Source organism: Muntiacus reevesi, chromosome 8 (assembly GCF_963930625.1).
Source record: "Muntiacus reevesi chromosome 8, mMunRee1.1, whole genome shotgun sequence".
NCBI lineage: Eukaryota > Metazoa > Chordata > Mammalia > Artiodactyla > Cervidae > Muntiacus > Muntiacus reevesi.
This window is the reverse complement of record NC_089256.1, coordinates 67,312,802-67,333,374: the sequence shown is the minus strand read 5'-3', so window position 1 is coordinate 67,333,374 and position 20,573 is coordinate 67,312,802. Positions and strand designations below refer to the sequence as shown.

Here is a 20,573-nt window from a genome sequence, read left to right as displayed (position 1 = left end):
AAAAAAATCACAAAATTAAATGACAAAAATCTCAGAACTTTAATATAGGAATTGATTGTATAAGTATCGGTAGAATGAAAGAGCAAACTTCAGGAAGCATTTCATCTTATCCTCTTATACCTTTCTGGAAGCTAAATGACTTACCCATATAACTATGGTTTTGCAAAAGAAAAAGCAAAAAATTCACTTACTATTGAATCCATGTTAAAATACTATCCACCATTCAGGTACATAAGCAGTTAAGAACAAAAACACAAACATCCACTAACAACCAAGGCACTGGGCACCTTGTTATGATGCCTATCACTCAGGATGCAATGCGGAAGGAAGGGAGTGAGGGAGGGAGGAAAAAGAGGAAAGCAACGGTACCAACTTTGATCTCAGGCAAAATAAAGATGTAAATTGATATCTAGACCTTAGCAAATAAAAATTTTTTATTTTGCTTTAAATTACTTAAAAACTGAAAATCTCACCTTTGTTTAAAAAAAAAAGAAGTCTGAGAGTCCCAAGTACAATTTCACATAAAAATAACACAAAGACAACACTGGAATGACCATCTCTGATCCCTGACTGCCATGTTTTCTTCTGTATTTTAAGTTCTACCTCCTGAAAGAAAAGTTCAATAAAGAGGGAAACAGGTGACAAACTCCCCAGTTTAAACATTCAATACCTATTCTTCCTCATTTATTCCTCAAGTTGATCATTTCACATAAATATCTTACCCTAACCCTCTGGAACTCTCCATTTACTGACCTGGAACTTCTGATCTTCCAGCATGACCCTTATGGTCTAACTGTACTATTTCTGAACTGTGAATCTAAGCTCTTATAAAGCAGGGTAACATTCAACTTATTTTGACACTGAAACCTTCGATCTTAAAACTCTAAATGTTAAAAATTTCAAAAGGACGTGATACCAAGATGGTTGCCTTTAGAATAAATTACCCAGGTGGATTGGTACCTTTTTACCACAAAAAACTGCTTAAGAAGGAATTCGCTGGTGGTCCAGTGGTTAGGACTGTGTACGTCCAGCGAGGTGGCACGGGTTCAATCACTACTTGGGATACTAAGGTCCCACACGGCCAAGAAAAAAAGAAGGAAAACTATTGAGAGATGGTTGCAATGACCTTCCTCTGGGAGACCGAACCCATGACGCTGTATGATAGATAGTTAACACATTCATAGTAACAGCTCAAACGGGATTCCAGTGCTGTCAGAAGGCTGCCACCTATAGTGAGAGCTAAAAACATAATCTTATTTAGGCATACTACGGAGAAAACAATGCGCAAAAAAAAAAAAAAGACAATTAAAAAAATAAAATCCAAAAATCTTAAGTTTCATAACAACGAACACAAATATGATCAGAAAAAGACAATTTAGCGTGACATGATTCCCAACTAGACTAGGTTCTTCACCAGGACTGTGGGTACTATCCCTGGATTAAGAGAATAAAACTATCCATTTTCATTTCACTCTAAATAATGACTAGGTTCTTTTTTTCCCCTTCCTTGTCAACACTGGCAACATCAAAATTCAAATTAATGGTTATGTGACTTTAGTATAACTAAACTTTGAAGGCTTAATTCAAAAAGAAGCTTGACACAGTACCAAGAGTGAAACAGGACTGTCACTGTTCTTATTTAAACATGGGCCCTCATAGAAACAATCCATTTTATCGTGAAGATGGTACAGTACAAAAGTCAAGAATTTTGCTACATACTCTAAGAAAAACTGGAGAAGGAAATGGCAACCCATTCCAGTATTCTTGCCTGGAGAAACCCACGGACAGAGGAGTCTGGTGGGCTACAGTCCAAGGGGTCACGAAGGGTAGGACACGACTGAGCAGCTAAGGAAAATGGTCCTTTCCTTCAAGAAATGTAACTGTAGTTGAGGCAATGTGACACATTCTCACAAAACAATAAATAATTACGGCGTCTGCGACATTCATTAAATCCAATCCAATCTCAGAGAAAAAATAGCCTGAGTCAGGATGGCCGGAAAAAGCCTCACGAAAGTGGGGCTGAAACTAGGCTATAAAAAGGACAAAGGGAAGGATAGCACACGCAAAGGCAGCGTAGTGAGTATGGCAAAACTGCGGTGTTTATTTGATAGGCAAGCAAGAATCCCAGTTGGCAAAGAGTGGGAAACAAAGCTGAATAGGTTAGAATGGAGCCTTAAAAGCCAGACTTGAAGCAAATGAACTACATCCAGTTGGCAAAGGGAAGCCATTATGGGTTCTTCAGCAGGGGAACTGACATGATGAACCAATATTTAAATGAATTACACTGTCAGCAGTTAAGAGAACAGAGAATGAAGAAGAAAGACTGCCCAAAGCAACTGGCCAGAAAAGTAAAGCAATAACCCAGGAACTAAACCCATTCATTCCTTCCTTCCTCCACCGAGAAGAGAGACTGCTAGTTGAGAACGTCAACTGGCCCAGAAGCCAGACACACTGGGCTTGAGTCCCTCTCAGCACCTCTTCCTTGCTACCTCAGCCTTTGTTTCCAAGCAGCTGCTAATTAAAATAGCAGCCACTGTCACAAGCACCTGCCAAAGCACCCTTGTGGCCCTGACACAGAGAATTCTAGTAGTAGTTAACACTACTGCTGAATTAAGGGTGACAAAAAACGGGAAGGGAAAATAAGGCTCAAGGATGCTTCAAAGGAACAGAACCTCCAAGCAGAACTGTCTTGATAGCAGCTGAAAATGTAAAACACAGGTAAAAGGTTGAGACTGAAGAAAACAATAAGCTACTTTAAGTAATCACTCCAATTTAAAAAGCAGATCCTAGACACGGCGGATCCATCCTCGAAAAATAAAACCTCTTTTTATTTAAAAAGAGTTAGAAAAGGTTTCAAATGGTTCAAACAGATTTTAAAAGTCCAAGTCCAAGCAACAGCAAGACAGCAACAAAGACACACAGAAGACCCACCACTACCTATACCAACCAGGGAACTTGGTATTACTTCCCCTTAGTGCTACAACCCAACGTAACTCTTGAAGTAAGCCTTACTTAAGCCACAACTTCAGGAGTAAATAAATTATGCTAAGCATATGTCAACTATTTTGCCCAAGAAGTCAGGAAATAAAACTGCTAAATACTTTCTATGACATTACGCCCCTACTTAAATAACAAGTAAATAAAATGTAATGCAAAGAAGCAAACTTCAAATCCAAAGCCATCATCATCCAAACACCTTACATTTCCATAATGCTTATTTGTCAGCTACCGCTCGCTCTCAGCAACTTCTGCATACTTTTTTTTTTTTTTTAATCAAAGTATCCTGATGGCTCGGCGGTAAGGAATCCGCCTGCCAATGCAGGAGACACCGGGAAGATCCCCTGGAGGAGGAAACAGCAACTCATTTCCTTCCATGTATTCTTGCCTGGGGAATCCCAGTCCATGGGGTTGCAAAACAGTCAGACACGACTTAGCAACTAAATTCAGCAATAGCTGATTTACACTGTTGTGCTAATTTCTGCTGCACAGAAAGTGTCTCAATTACACACATACACACATTTTTATACATATATTCTTTTCCACTATGATTTATTCCACGAGATTGGCTATAGTTCCCTGTGCTATCCAGTAGTTCGTTGTGTATCCATTCTAAATGCAATAGTTTGCATCTACCAACCCCAAACTCGCAGCCCATCCGTTTCCTTCCCCCTGCCTCTTGGCAGCCACTAGTCTGTTCTCCGTGTCTGTATGTTTGTTTCTGTTTCGCAGATAATTCATTTGTACCATGTTTTAGATTTCACGTATATCATACAGTATTTATCTTTCTGACTTACTCCACTTAGAATGATAATCTCTAGTTGTATCACATATATAATTCTCTTAATCTGCTCAACTCTATGAAGCTGACCTTCCCACTACACAGAGGGGCAAACTAAGACACGGTGAAGTTGCTGTCACAAGGTGATAAAATTAGTAAGGGATGAAGCCTGAGTCTGAAGCTGGGGAGTTCACCTTGAGAATGCCTGACAGAATCCGTAAGCTGCACAAAAAGACTTTTATGATTTTTCCTACAGGAGTTTTCAGAAATATGTGCTCTGAGGATCTGCTTTTCCTTCTCAAGTATGGAATCACATTTCCTTATTTCTGCTAGCAGTATGTGGAAAGGCTCTATCACCGCAGAGAATCTTAAAAGTCGGAAACAAAGCAGTGGACAAGAAGATTACATCTTATTATTAATAAACAGTTCTAGAGAGTTAAGCCAATGATACGTGAGCCCTGTGAATTTCGTTTATCTACACAATGACTTGACCCAGTTAGTAGCGACCCCAACTATACAATTATAAACTTCGTTAAAAACAGTAGTTTTTCAAAGGATATCTACAGACAAGACTGACAAAACTTAGGCCCAGCTAAAGTCATCTAGAAAGAAAATGGACTACGGCTCAAAGAAAGATTTGAATACTAGTGCATCATTTGATCATTTTGTGGCCTTGAACAAGTGAATTAACTTATCTTCGCCTCACTGTTTTACCATCCACAAATACTACCCAGCTCAGGATTAGACTGGGGTATGAATGACATAGCAAAGCGCCTCACCCCTTTCCTAGAGTACAGCCCAAGCAGAGTTCCTTTCCTTGGACTCTTGCTAATAGGGCTATTAATTGTACTCTTAGGGAGTCCAAACCCAGAGGTGGTGAACAGTAAACTTTTCCAGCATAGCCTCTCTCACATAGGTTTTTTAATTCAAGTATCTCTTGGCAATAGAATAGGATACACCACCATGTGGCCTCCAAACCAGACCATACTCTTAGCAGTTCTTTACTACACAGCCCTGGGGTCCTAGCCTTTTGGTACTATGGGGGTGTATACATAACTCCATGTTGGCTGCTTTTTTTTTTTTTTTTTTTTTTTTTTGCATGTTAGTGACTTACACTATAAATGTCATTTGAAATGAGTCAAATTCCATGTACTAGAAAAATATAAAGTCCCAGACAGTGCCAATATTTCTGCCATCTCTCTAACCTGACTTACAACTATCCACATTCTTCTCAATTCTTTTTCTACAAATAACACAGAAAATGAATAAATCCAACAAATGTCTTCCTCAAAATGCGTCAAGTCAGAAATTCTTTGTAGTAATAACTGCTGTAGTAAATTGGAGATGAATCTCTTTATCAGCTACTCATTTGACAAGGTTGTACTTATATTTCATTGCTGTATATGAACAGATATATTTGTTCAACAGGTTGTCATTCAAAAGGTCCATTAGTCTCATCTCTTATCAGTAACCCCTACGTTTATAGTAATTCTGCCCTTTCTGCATATTAGCCTGAAAGGCTCCCAGTACAGAGGAAGCAGTTACTTCTTATTCTCCTCCTGGGCATGTTATCATGGTAATTATGATAAATCTTATGTTGAGAACACACCTAACAAAGATCTCTAAACATGTGCAAAAAAGTTAATATTCAACACTACTTTGAAACAACCAATGAAAAAATATAACCTTCACAAGGGGCCATTCCATTTACCACGGGTGTTCCCCATATTAACAACCAAAGCTGGTACACACTGGAATAAAAAAAAAAAAAACGCTTATAAAACTAATGGTGGGGAAAAAAAAAAAACTAATGGTGAGCCTTGCAACAATTTTTATGCCATTAACAAATAATTAAGTTCCTTAACAGTTAAGAAAAACTTTTTCCTTGTACATATTGTTTTCATACCCCACTCGGTTTAGTGCTTTGCCCTCCAGGTCTGATTCTAACAACTCAAATGGCAAAAAAAATAGTAGTCGTTTATGGATTTAATGGTTGTGATTACATATATCACATGGTGCAAGACAGCAGAACTGGGGTGAAAAAATATTTATTTTAAAGAAGCAGGAAAACCTCGATTTAAGAGCAAAAAGTATAAACACGAATCACAAGCCTAACCACTCTCGGGCATATTTTCTGTTGCCCCTCCTCCACAGGTAAACGCTAACTATTTCTAGAACGGCGCTCAATGATAATTTCCGAAACTTGCTTGCCATGAACTCCCATGATACAACCCAACATACACACTGTTTTCATGGAGACAAAGCTGCCCTATTTCGCCAGACTATAAACTTATTAAAAGAGTGAGAACATACAGTCCCAGGAAGTCAAGATTACTAAAATACACCAATGCAGCATGAGTCTGATTTAACAAAAATGAAAATAAACCACACTGGGAAAACCAAAAAGTCACTCACTGTATCTTCAGCGTGTAATCAGGATATTTATCACAGTTTTGTGTGTTTTTATGCCCTTTTTTTTTTTTTTTTAAGTAAATGAAAACACCACCAGGGCCTCCTATTACCCGACCAGATAAAGGAGTCTTCAGGAAAAAAGGGGGGAGGAAAATGATTACCTAATTATATGGGGGAGGGGGAATTAAACCATTCAGACTAAAAATAACCTACATTCCACCCACCATATTTTATGAGCAAGCTTGTTTAGATCAGCAGAAGGGTCTTGCCTGGAAAACCAGAAAGCCAACAGTCAACTTCCCTCAGTCAACTATAAATCATTATAGGCACTAAAACTCTTCACCTTGGTGTCCGCACAGTCCACCGTTGGAAGCAAGCTCCAGACACTGAGAAAAATCTAGTTTTTAACTTGGTTCCAACACTTTAGTCATTTGTAATCACATTATTTTTGAGAATATCATCAAATAAGCTAAGAACAGGAGCGTTTTTTAAAAGCCATTACAACTCAAATTTTACATGGAACACACCATTTTCACAACCCAAATTTATTCTCGGTTGCCCCTGCAAAGTGATGCCTATTTCAGCAAATTAGGAACTTCCAAAAATACTGAACACGCTCACACACGCATGGCTTCCCTCGAGCTGCCATTTCAGATTAATATTTCACTGAAATAAAAGTCTGCTGCTGTTCAAAAAAATGACATCGGTTGCAAAGAGGAAGTTACCGAGAAACCACCCTCACAACGTGGCCTTTACACTGTCAGAAAATAATGTGACTCTGAGCCACCCAAAACTTACCAGGAAGCTAGCAATAACTTTGCCAATTCTACACTTCTGAACCCAACTTCAAAGAGGCTCTATCAAATGCCTCCTCCAAACGCTAAAAAGCTCTAAGTTGCAAATAAACACGTCCGGGAGAGCGGCCCTGCGGCCGCGCGCCCCTCCCCCGCACCCCGCCCGGGCCGCGCGCCCCGACGGCCGCCCGCCGCCCCCCGCACGCCGCCCGGGGTCGCCGCGCCCGGCCTGGGCCGCGCCGGGGGAGGGGCGCGGGCTTCCATCGCTGCCCGAGCTTTCGCCAAAAGACGAGCGCCGAAGCCCTCTCCCCTGCTAAAAATAGGCTATAAAGGAGTCGGCCTCATGATGGCTCCTTGATTCAATTTGCTGCAAATTCTTTCCTGAAAGCCTCCCCCACAGACACATACACACACACCACACACAAAAACGGGGTGTAAATGCACGAAGGGTGGAAGAGGGGGAGCAGGCCGACGTGCACATTTTCGGGGACAACAGCATAATCAGGGTGAGGATCCCCCGGGACCAGGAAAGGGTAGGGGGTGGGCAGGCACGTGAGCATTTCAAAGAAGCTTGGGAGAGCAAAAAGGGGGGATGGGGCACCCTAAATGCCGTCCCTCCCTCCCCTCCCCCACCAACCCCCCAGCTCCCCGAAGGGCCAAGTTGAAAAATGCATGTTCCACTTGCGCCCATCCCCCCCCCACCACCGCGGCCTGGCGCCCCCAGCCCACCGCGGCCCGCGCCCCCCGCCCCGGCCCGCGGCCGCCCCCACCCCGGGGTCCGGCCCCCGGCGCTTACCTGGAAACGGTGGCCTCCGACGCCGCTCCCCCCTCCCGGGAATGGAGGCACAAGGAAATTCCCCTCCTCGCCGCCGCCGCCGCCGCCACCTCCAACCACCCCCAAAATAACCCCTCCGGGGGGTGAGAGGCAATTATAACCCCGGCGAGCGGAGGGCGCGGGGGATGGGCGCCGGGCGGGCGGGGGCGGGGAGCGCGGCGCGGGTCCCCAGGTGGCGAGCGGAGGTGCTCCCGCCGCGGGGGGAGGGGCGGGGGCGCACGCGGCCGGCGGCGGGGGGAGGCGGCGCGCGGGGGAAGGGCGCGAGCGGGAGAGGAATTGAGGCAGAAGGTAAAAGCTGTTACTAAGGGAAAGAGCCAAACGGTTCGGAGCAGCCAACGGCTCAGACACTCAACACTGGGGAGAGAGGAATGGGGACCAGCCAGGCACAAATGAGCTCGCGAGGCCCGCGGCGGCGGCGGCGGCGGCCGCGCAGCAAAACAAACCCGAGCGGCCTGCGCCGGGCGGGCGCGCGGGGGAGGGGCCGGCGGGGGAGGGGCGCGGCGGACGCGGGGAGGCGGCGGCGGCGCGGCGGGGGGGCCTCCGCCGGCCCCGCTCCTCTGCCTCCCGCCCGCCGCGGCGGCGCTGGGGGCTGGGCGGGTGCGGCGCTGGCGTTTAAAAAGAAAGCGAGACCCGCGGGCGCTCCCAGGCGCCGCCGGGCCCCGGCCGCCCCGCCCCCACCGCCGCGCGCCGCCGGGTGCGGGGCGGCCGGGCCCGGGTGGGGGCGGGGCGGCGCCGGTTAACTTTCCCGGGGAGGCCCGGCCGGGCTCCGGCGTGGTCGGGGGCGGCCTGGCCCCGCGCGCACCCGGGCGGCGCGGCGCGGCCGGCGGGCCACACGCACGCGGTGAGCATGTGCGGAGAGCGCGGCGCAGGCATCATATGGACATTTGTTTGGGAAAAGAGCTGCACGCACCTTTGTGTGCATAAATACATATGCTTCTGGAAGCCGACCTGGAAAGGTGCTTTATCTGTAATAAGCGATTTTCAAAATGTGATCCAGAGCACCGGCTCTGTGGAGAAAACACGCGCACACAAGAAAAGGGTTTTGATACTAAACACAAAGCTGTAATTGAAGTGTTTATGCCCAAATGTACTGTGAATTAAACATATGGTGGTATTTATCGTCTGGTGGGTCTGTTTGAAAGGTTTTGTCGATCAGTTCTCGTTTTACAAAAATAAAATAATGTAAGTAAATGTTTGCTAAACATATATACCTCTACGGCAGCATCGACAGTAGAAGTTTATCCACTTTGTCTACTTTTTGCGTGTGTGTAGCTCATCAAGGTGGTTTATAGATTATTACTGAGATGAGTGATCATGTAACAATATTGATGAGGGCAGCGGATTATTTTTTAAATGGGTGGCACTTCACAGGTTTGAAAGAAATGTGTTCAGTGTAAGGTCCTCAAAAAGCAGAGCTTGGGGTTTTCTAGGACCTTTGTGTAAGCCTAAGGTATTAAGAAAAGAAGCTTACTCCTTTAATTTTAAGATTTGGCCTGAAATAAACCTTTTTTGTTGATATTTTCAGTTATTGCTGTCTTCAAAGTAAAATAACAATTTTGCAGCCTTTTTAAAAGGTTAAGAGGTTCTGTTTTCCTACTCTTGTACTTTCATATTTGGAAATTGGGGTAGTCAATATTGTAAAGCAATGGTCGTTTCCTCCCGGCATCAGAGACCTAAATTCTCACACCAAAAAAAAGTTCATTAAAGCTAACTTTTACACATCTGGACTCTGGGTGGCCTAATAAGCTCAGTGATGAGACAGGTGCCCTTTTTTGGCCAAAGTCAAAGGCTCCTGCCCCAGTTGAGTTCTTGGAGGAGCTGCTGGAGGCCTTTCCAGACCTTTGAGTGTTGGGTGGGGGAGGGGGAGAGGGGGCAGGAAAACCATCAGAGGAGAGGGAGTGAGATTGGAAACTCCCTCCCAACCACCAGAAAGTGTTCAAAGCCTCTCTGTGGTTTGTCCTTAGAGCTATTTTCATATATGAAAGAGGGAATGTTAGATTAAACAATGTCATCCGATGGGAATTTAGATAACTGCAGGTTTCCAAAACACTGTGTTGAGTGTACAGGGAAACAGCACAAAGAGAGCTGGTTTTGCATCAGAAAGACTCTGAAGCTCAGACTGACTTAACTGCAGAACTAGCACCTTTTGCAAAGGCGCTTTTCAGAAGTAATGAAAACATAATATTTTACTTTTTTTGTCAATATTTGTAGTGACATACATATAAATGTCACTAAGCATAATCTTCTCTCCAATTAGTAAGCTATCTCAGTACAACTAGGGTTCATTATCTGAGCACCCAGTGAAACACATCTCTCCGCCTAGCTTGTTTTTGAAGTTTCACATTGTGCCGCCCTGCGTGGGTCCTGTTCAGGCAGTAGCTACTGGAAAATCAAACCACGCATTTAGTGAATGAGGATTCCTCACACTTGACAGGGTCATCTCCAAACCGGGGATCCCAGACTTACTTTCCCTTAAAATGACCTCATTCCCTCCCTTCACAAGAGAGGGCCCACCCTGCCTCAGGTCCCTAGGGTCCAGGGCTTCCAGCCTGAAATTCTTATACCCTACACCAAGCTGCCGTCTTTTCTAACAGAAATTCCTAAATTGTTACTATCACATTGGTAGTAATAATCGTTTGTTTGCATCCTTGAAGTTTATAAAGTATTTCTGTGCATAAATGACTTCATTTGAATATCATGAGAATAGTCACCAAAGGTGGGGACCTGTGCCATAAACTTGTTCCTGTAAAGTGAACTTCCTCCCCTGTGCTCACTGAAGACAGACATGAAGTGCCCTTTGGACAAATAAAACCACCCAATGTGGAAAAGCCTTGGTTGTCCCTGTGAAGGGGTTTCAAGGAAGGCTTAGGGGCTTCCCCCGTGGCTCAGTGATAAAGGAGTCTGCCTGCAATGCAGGAGACACTGGTTCCATCCCTGGGTCAGGAAGATCCCCTGGAGGAGGAAGTGGCAACCCACCTCGGTATTCTTGCCTGGAGAATCCCATGGACAGAGGAGACTGGTGGGCTACAGTCCATAAGGTTCCAAAGAATCAGACCCGATTTAGCAACTAAACAACAATCCCTTTGACTTCTATATTCCAGAACCTATCTGATATGATAAGCATTGTGGCTTCAACATGAAATACTCAGATAAATGAGCCACCATACAAAGGTCACATGTATTGTTACCTCCACCCACTAATCATTCCAACACATATAGTATAGCAGATCAGAGGCCTCACCAAAATGCAATAGTTAGGCAAGAGAGGGCAACAACAAGTAACTATTGTTGCCAATTTCCAGTACTCTGTCCTAATCTAAAAGCTGTCCTTAAGCTTTGAATATAAATGTTAATATGTTTCTAAAAAAGAGAAATTATTGTTACTAAGAAATTTTAAAGCAAAGAAGCACATTATCAAGAAGTTCTCTTGAACTTTCTAGCTAACTTCTCAACAAAGAGAAACCTGGGGCCAGCAGCTGTTACCAGAAGTTACATGTTTGTTATAAAATGACTAAACAAATCTTGACTTGTTTTATTTCAGTAATATTACACCCAGGGGGTGTGGTATGGCAAGACAGCCTACACCTTTGCAACTTTCATCACTCAGGAAATAGAACATTTTAAAATTAAGGTGGTTTAATCCCAACTATAGGATCTCATTACTATATTTTTAAAGCCACCGTGATGTTTTGTTTACGTGAGTTGATCTATGTAATTAAAATATCCAAAACAAACTTAATAGCATGAAAAAGACATCTGATACCAAAAATATGATCCTGGCACTGTAACTCGTTCGTATTCTTACTCACCCGGGAACTCAGTGGCTTTTTGTCTGCAGCATTTACCCTCAAGCGTCTCTCTGGCACCCTGTGATATATTTCTGTTTCATTCTGACTCAGTTTGTGCAATTCTTTGTCTGTGGCTCTTCCAGTGACCAGGGTTTGCCATCCATAGCAATGCGCATCTCAGACACGCATCTCAGGATCTCAGCATAGAAGCTCCTTTTCTCCATCTGTGCTTTGCAGACGACGTGTGACCTTTCCTCATCAGTGTGAACCTTGTCAGTTTTCCATGACTCTGTGACCCGATTTCATTACAACAATGAACTTTACTTGGGAGTCTTCATTTAAATTACAAAAGCGACACACAACCATCTTACAAGTATTTATGCCTCTCAGATAATGGAAATAGCAGGTCGTATCCTGCCTTTGCGATTAGTCAGAATAGAAAACCAGCCACACACGGAGCACACTGCTATACCCATCACTTACTTATACTGACCAGCCATGTGCTTCCTTGGGTAGTGATCAAGGCCTCACATTATGTTGATGGTTTTGCTATTCATTCAACAAACTTTTATTGAATGTTTAGTGTACCATGCATTGCTCAAGAAGTTGTTTACAATAAACCAAACACAGCCCCTATACCCACATGGAATTTATGGTCCAGTCCAGTCAGGAGGGGGTTGGGAGGACAGATTTCAAAAAATACATGAGCTTCCCAGGTGGTGCTAGTAGTAAAGAACCCCCCTGCCAGTGCAAGAGACATAAGAGACGCAGGTTCGACACCTAGGTCAGGAAGATCCCTGGAGAAGGAATGGCAACCCACTCCAGTATTCTTGCCTGGAGAATCCCATGGACAGAGGAGCCTGACAGGTTACAGTCCACGGGGTCACAAAGAGTCAGACACGACTGAAGTAACAGTATGGCACACAGATTAGGCTATAGTTTGACTTCCATAACAAAGGCAATATAAAAAGTGGCTTAAACAAGATAAAAGTTTATTCTCTAACATGGCCATTCCAATATAAACATTATAGAACTGGTAATGTAAAAAGGACCCAGTTTGTTCTACTAGCTCAACACATATCTTCTTACTGGTTGCCTAACTTAGCTTTTCTGGCTCCTGCCATCACATTCAAATGCCAGTCACTGGGCTCTTTCAAGACTTGTTCTGGCAGTTGTACTTATCACTTCCCCTCAGACTCACTTGGCCAGAACCCAGGCGTATGACCATACCTAGGTGCTAGTAAGTCAGGTAAATGCCAGGTACCAAACTTAAATAAAAGAAGGTGGGAAGATGGTTGGGAGCATATATTAGTTTAGCTAGGGCTTTTAGAGGAGATTGCTCAGTTAAGGTGACCTGTGAGCAGGGAACAAAATTGGGGGGTGAGTGGGCAAAAGCAGAAGAAGGAGGAGGGGATATCAAATACAAGAGGGTGAGAAGGTAAAAGTCTCTCAGTCAGGCGACTGTTTGTGACCCCATGGGCTGTCGCCTGCCAGGCTCATCTGTACATGGGATTCTCCAGGCCAGAATTCTGGAGTGGGTAGCTGTTCCCTTCCCCAGGGGATCTTCCCAACCCAGGGACTAAACTCAGGTCACCTGCACTGCAAGCAGATTCTTTACCTTCTGAGCCACCAGGGAAGCAAATACAAAAACAGAAGCAAAAGCTGTGTGTTAGGGACAAAAATGATGCCAGTGAGCCAAGCAGTGGCCAAAGAGGGAGTCAGGAACCAGATGTGAAGGTCTTTTTCCTTCCATGAGATGGAAGGCCGTCAGAAGGTTTTGAGGGGAGAAATGACTTGATCCAACTTCTCTTTTGTTATGGGCAGTGTCGAGTGCAGTTGTGCAACAGTGGAAAGGGGACAGCTGGTCAGGGACTAATGTAGAAATCCCAATGAGAGGGTGGCACATGGGGGATGGTGGCAAGACCTGGTTAAAAGATGCTAACCTCTGTGTGCAATTTATTTCCTTTTAATTGGAGGATAATTGCTTTACAGTAGTGTGGTGGTTTCTACTGTACAACAACATGAATCAGTTATAAGTATACATATATCCCTCCCTTTTGAGCCTCCCTCCCACCCCTTTAGATCGTCACTCTGTGTATATTTTATTTAATTTTTAAAATAATTTTATTTATATTTATTTTATTTTTTGGCTGTGCTGGGTCTTCATTGCTGCATGGGCTTTCTCAAGCTGTGGCAAGCAGGGGCTACTCCTCATTGTGGTGTGCAGGCTTCTCATTGCAGTGGCTTCTCTTGTGGCAGAACACAAGCTCTAGGGTTCACAGGCTTCAGCAGTTGCAGCACATGGGCTCAGTAATTGCAGCCCCCAGGCTCTAGAACATAGGCTCAATAGTTGTGGTACACAGACTTAGTTGCTCTAGAGCATGTGGGTACCTTCCCAAGTCAGGGATCGAATTCACATCTCCTGTATTGACAGGCAGATTCTTTACCAGTGAGCCAACAGGGAAACCCTCTGTGTACATCTTAAACAAGCATCAGGAAGTGTACTTGTGGCATGAGAGAGAAACATAAGAGTCAAAGATGATTCTATGATTATAGAGCAAATAAGTAGAAGAATGGAATGGCCATTTATTAAGATGGAAGCGGCTGGGAGAGGAGAAAGTTTATGAGGGAAAAATCAAGAGTTTTGCATTAGAGTTTGATGTGCTGATCAGACTTCCCTGTGAAGACATCAAATAGGCAGCCAGAGACACAAGTCCAGTGTTCAGAGGAGGGATCAGAGCTGAAAAACATCATGTTGGGACTCATCAGTTAAGTAAGGATATTTGAAATCATAGATCTGGATACAACTGGCTAGAGAGTAAGTATAGGCAAAGAAGAGCTCTCTATTATCTTATACTGTCTCTGGCCCCAAATATCTCCCCTGCTCTTGATGGGCTCAGAAGCCTAAATGTATTTTATCACTGGTGGATATAAGGTGACACTCTATCTGGACAAGGACATTGTTGAAAAGAAATCACAGATCATATTAATGGCTACCAGTTATTTAAGCTTGTTGCTTGTTACCAAGCACTTTTATCTTTGCTGTCCCTAATTTTCTCAAAAACCTGGAGAGGTAAGTAATCTTGTTATCTCAGTTTGACTCATGAGGAAACTAAAGTCATAAGACCAAATAGCTTATGGAAGTTCATGTGCCAAATGGCAAAACAAGAATTTGCACTTGAGGCTGCCTGACAGCCCTGTCTGCTCTGTGGAAGAGAGAAAGTAAGCAGGTCGCGGCAAGAAAGTGCAAGTCCTTCCATGAATGGAGAAGAGAGAAATGCAAAGTGGAAAAAAGGAGAAACTGCTTGAGGGAGGAACCACATCTTAATCTCAGTTATGTGACCCACAATTTCTAGATTAGAGTCTCCAAAAATTATTTACTGAATGCAGTGGTTATAATCAATCAACTGCATTCACTCGTTTGCACTCTGAGCTGTTAACATTAGTCCATCTACACAAGGAAGGAAGGATTGCATAAGGAAGACCTTTGTGCCACTTACTCCCTCTCACCACCACCTCCCCTGCCCCCACATGGCCATTTAGCTGTGGACTGTTCTTAAAGACAGATTTTGCGGGCAAAGAAGGCAATATACAGTAATTCAGTTTCCTTTATTACAAATTTGAAAACCTAGCTTTCCTTTAAGCTTTCAATTTCAAGTTCCATATCTAAGTCTCTCTTTTAAGTGAATGTTTACAATTTAGTTCATTAAATTCCTTTGAATTATTAAACTGCATTTATACATTTAATATATTCAATCTTTTTAAAATACTTTATTACTCAACAAACAAAAGAATCACAAGTCATGCTCATAAATATGATAAATTAATTATAAAATAGGATGACTCTTGTTCTTTTGAATATTACAAAAATACAGATTTAATAAACTTCTCATATCTTTTCACTAGACATCACAAATCTAAAACAATGACAGAGCTTATGGAGATAGTTTAAATTGGCATTTCGAGGATAACCTGTTAAGCATTCTAAAATGTCAAATTATCTTAAACATTGTAAATGTTTACAAGGTCAAATACAAATACGCACAAATTATTTCTAAGCATAGAATAAAAAATTTAGTAGACTTGAAAAGTTTAAGTAAGTAATGAGATCCTTCTCTTTTGTTTAACTTGATGCTTTACTGGGACTAAAACAAACATGCTTTAAATGAAAAACTTCTACTGGTCCAGGTAAGTTAGGATGGTGGCTAATCGTCCTAAGAGGCTCTGGCTGGATATATAGACATCAGGGTAGCATTTCTCATAGCTGATAAAACATACTGAACCCTCCTTAATGCCAGTCAATGGGAATAACAAATTATTGCCTGCAAATGGCTAGTGGTCTTGCCACCATTCCTGTCCACAGATTCTGCCTGCATCTATTTCTTCCAAGTTATTTGTATTTGTGCCCCTCCTGCTAGATTGGGACTAGCGGTAAAGAACCCGCTTGCCAATGCAGAAGACGTAAGAGACGTAAGTTCGATCCCTGGGTCAGGAAGATCCCCTGGAAGAGGAAATGGCAACCCACTCCTGTATTCTTGCCTGGGAAATCCCAAGGACAGAAGAGCCTGGCAGGCTACGGTCCATGGGATCACAGAGAGTTGGACATGACTGAGCAACTGACCACAAAGCACAAAGCACTGCTAGACTGCTGACAAACCTAGCTGAATCCAGCCAATTTGTAAACTATTTCATTCTGAATGTTATTGTTTTTCGTCTCTGATGAGACTACAATTCTTGTAGAAATTGACTGTGCACTCTCATACCTGTGACTGGCTCTACAGTTGTGAACACACACACACACATCTTCAATACATCTAGTGAAAAGTGAGCAGCCTTCAGAACTTTATAAGAATATGCCAAATGCCCTCATGTAAAGATCTCTCAAACTGTGTTCCATTCATTGTGGACACATCGCGTGTGGTATAGTGAATAAAAAGGTCAACATTTTAAAGGTTTGGGAAATCGCACATGTTAAAATATCTTCTAGATGTTTGCAATGTTCGTTAGCATATTAAAGACTGAGAAACTTTGCAGTATGAAAATCTTATAAACCCACTGAACCCCCTTTTTAAAGACATATCTTTCAAAGGCTTGCCAGGCTAGCATTCTGTGAAACATATCTGGTAAATTGTGTTCAATTTGGTAAAATATCTTTAATTCTTGATCTTTATTTTTTTTTACTTTTTGGAGATTCTAGCTTAGATATACAACTAAATGGACTTCTTAGTACTTCCTTAGGGCTTCCCAGGTAGCTCAGTGGTAAAGAATCCACCTGCAAATGCAGTTGATGCCGGAGACATAGGTTCGATCCCTGGGTCAGGAAGATCCCCTGGAGGAGGAAATGGCAACCCTCTGCAATATTCCTGCTTGTTGAATCCCAAGGACAGAGGAGCCTGGGCTGCAGTCTGTGGAGTCACAAAGATTTGGACATGACTGAGCACATGCAATACTTCTTTTCCCCTAAACTTATCCCACCCTGCCACAGACAGAATTCAACAGTTGCAGCTCTTCCCCACAGGGGAAACTGCTCTCCCAGGGGAAAAAGGCGAGAGAAACTGTGTGTCCTGTGGCAAGTCCCTTGCAAAGAGAGAGGGGAAGTCCCTCAGTACCTCGTGCTCACTCATTTCCTTCCCGCAGGCTTGAAAGTCACTGTCCTTTGCAGAGACTCAAAGAACGCCTCCTGAGGCACAGGAGCCCCCATCCTTCTTCAGCTTTTGACATTGTGATCTTCCTTGAGCATCACAAAGAAAAGACTGTGAATGCCAGTACCAGGTTATTGTTGAGTCAAATAAAATGCACTTGATTTTAGACACATTTAGTGACAGGAATAACCACCACAGGGCTAGGTGAAAGGTCAGAGGTACTGGGTTCTAGACTGCAACTCCACTTAAGTTGTATGTAATATTAGACAAAGCATCAACCAGCTCAGCTTCCTCATTAATAAAAAGGGAGGACGTGAACAGCATTGTTCCAGAGTCAGGATGCAAAACATTTCTCAGCCAGTCCTGGCCACACAACATCATTTTGCCAACTGGCAGCCTCACAGCCTATCTCCATCACTCAGTCAACATCTATCAGTGCTACCATGTACCAGCTATTTCACAGGGCTGACGCATGCATCTAATCAAATAATGTTTGTGAAAGTGGATCACAGCCTCCTTTCAAAAGCAAAGTATTTTTAGTCATTATTATTCTGTGTAATAAAAGGTATAAAGAATAAGAGAGATGGGAAGCTTCTTAGATACGTCCCACGTGTTTCTCCATCTTGCCTATCCCTCTAGGGGCCGCAAGATTAACTTTGAGAACAGAAGTCACTTCAAGCAATAGCCAGAGGAAGTGGAGACCTGGGCCAAGACCAGCCTGAGACGCAGCTTAACCTCAGAACATCAAACAGTAGTGAGAGTGAGCATGTTATTAAGTACTTACCATGTGTTAGGTTTCTTGTTAAAAACCATTTTATGCAGATTAACATTTAATCCTGGCCATACCTGGATGAACGTATTTATGTGTGTGTGTGTGTGTGTGTGTGTGTGTGTGTGTGTGTTGTGCATGATCAGCCCTGTTCTACTCTTCGTGACCCTATAGACTGTAGCTCACCAGGCTCCTCTGTCTATGGAGTTTCCCAGGCAAGAATACTGAAGTGGGTTGCCATTTCCTCCTCCAGGGGACCTTCCTGATCCAGGGATCGAACCTGCGTCTCTTGCGTCTCCTGCATTGACAGGAAGGTTCTCTACCACTGCTTCACCTGGGAAGCCCAGCTGGATGAATGAGCTATTATTACCCCCTGTCCAAAGATGAGGAAAGGGAGCACCCTGGGTCACAAGCCACACCTGGATGGAGGTCCTGGGAGGCCCGAGAGGGGAAGGCTCAGGAGCAGACATGTCCACAGCTCTTACAGGGAAGGCACGAGACCCTCGGTCTCCAGAAGCGCCTGGCCTGCCCGCAGGCATTGAGAACGGGAGCACCCACAGCCTGAGGAGGGGCAGCTCCGGGGCAGAGCGCAAGGTGGAAGTCAGGGGAAGGGGGCAGGAGGAGAGGCGGGGAGGAAGCAGACTGCGGTCCTCCGTCCAGCCTGGGAAAGGCAGCCAGGTCAGTGGGTTTGCCTTTGGATGGAAGGATTAGCTCTACTGAGTAAATACACCTGGAGCTGAGGGCTGGGTGGGGACTTCCTCCTCCTGAGGAGTCAGAGATGAGTTGCAGAGGCGTGAGGGCAGAGAAAGCGCCCCGACAGGCTGTGAAGCTGGGGACCAAACTGTAAAGGGCGAGATAGTAACTATTTAGCCCTTAGGCTTTGTGGGTCAGGTTCTCTGTCTCTCCCCCGCTTCCCCCCACCCACCTCCCCCCACCCCAACCTTTTAAAAACGTATACACAGTTCCTAACCCCAGGCTGTGACGGGATTTGATCTGGGCTTCCCTCATGGCTCAGATGGTAGAGAATCCATCTGTGATGGAGGAGACCTGGGTTCCACACTTGGTTGGAGAACATCCCCTGGAGAAGGGCATGGCCACCCAGTCCAGTATCCTTACCTGGAGAATCCCATGGACAAAAGAGCCTGGCAGGCTATTATAGTCCATGGTATCACAAGGAGTTGAACACAATGGGGCGACCAACATGTTCACTTTCTTCTTTCAACCCTCACTCTAAATAAATCATCGGTAAACCTCCCGTTTTACCTGAGTCTGACCCTGCCCTCCTCTCCAAAATTGGCCATTGACCTTGAACTAGGAACCTCCAAAGAGTTGGAGGGACCCTGCTTGGACCTTATTCAAGGAGTTGGATGAGGAAAAGGGCGTAGGATTCTAACTCTGGTGATGCTTCGTGAAATCTGAGTGTTCCTCTGAGGTGCCTTGGGACTAACTCTTTTTGGCCACCCAAAGATTTGCTCTGGAGGTGTTTATGCCATGCACAGCTGCACATGTGAGCAACTCTGCAAGAGTTATGTTCCATGCCACATTCCACTTGGGAAGTGATGCCTGAGACAATATTGCAGAGCAATGATACTTGGTATTATTCTATTTCAGGGAAAATGAAGTAGCCACCTTTCCCTCTTTACCCCCAAATGGAATGTCCCGATGTGTTTGAGAAGAACCTGACCTTAGCAGGAAGAGACTGTACCTTTAAGTAAACTTGGCTGTCGGTCACAATGTCTCCTTTGAAGAGCCCAGCTATGCAATAAGGAAGTTCAGGTGTAAAAACAAGCTGCTTTACATATTTTGCTCTTAGAGGGGCAGCTCATTGTCCTTCCATCTGCCCAAAACTGTCTCATAGCTAAACACAAAACAGTCTTCTCTTCCCACCTTGAAGTTGAGCTAAAGCTATTCTTAACACAAATGCAGAGTTTTGTTTTGTTGTTTTTTTTTTCTTTCTGGCTGTGCTGGCTCTTCACTGCTGTGTGCAGGCCTTACCTAGTTTTGGCGAATGGGGACTGCTTTCTAGTTGTGGCCCACAAACTTAGTTGCAGCCCCATGGCATGTGGAATCTTTCTGGACCAGGTAGAAGACCTTTTGAGCTGTGGGCAGCAAATGTAGGGTCCCTCCTCAGACTCCCCCACTGCTCATCCCTCATACTAGTCAGCCTACAGGGGCATACATTCTACCAATAAGGGTAGCAGGGTGAGAACTTTGAGATTTATTTTAAAAAGAGAATTATAAAACACATCCCAAATACAGAAAAAGATTCCTTTTTCTTTAATCTTTTAAAACTATGAGATCAGGATGATAGTAATAAGTAAGATTCATGCCCAACCCTTACAATTTCTTAAGACTAATCAGTATGTGGTAAAAATTGCTTTCTAAAGCATATAATCTTAGCTATATCTCTGTATATAGGCATATACATATAGCTAAATCCCTGATTAATAGAGGAAATATTTGAGGTAATATAATGTTATAGAAATGCCAGTATTGTATTGCATCAAGTTTGTGTTTGGTAAATATGTTAAGTATTCCAGCTTGATTTAATGTAA

At 43.9% G+C, this 20,573-nt stretch overlaps 1 protein-coding gene across 4 annotated transcripts in view; it reads right to left on the bottom strand.

The window, feature by feature from the left end:
* The window catches only part of TBL1XR1 (TBL1X/Y related 1), a 168,783-nt gene extending 160,793 nt beyond the window's left edge, over positions 1-7,990 (bottom strand). For 3 of the 4 annotated variants that reach the window (XM_065942298.1, XM_065942301.1, XM_065942297.1), the window contains exon 1: positions 7,781-7,990. The gene's annotated coding sequence lies outside the window, so the exon portion shown is untranslated. Of the gene's footprint in view, positions 1-6,988; positions 7,032-7,780 lie in introns of those variants that run through there. The other variant, XM_065942299.1, reaches the window with a different exon arrangement.
* Positions 7,991-20,573: the final 12,583 nt, after the last annotated feature.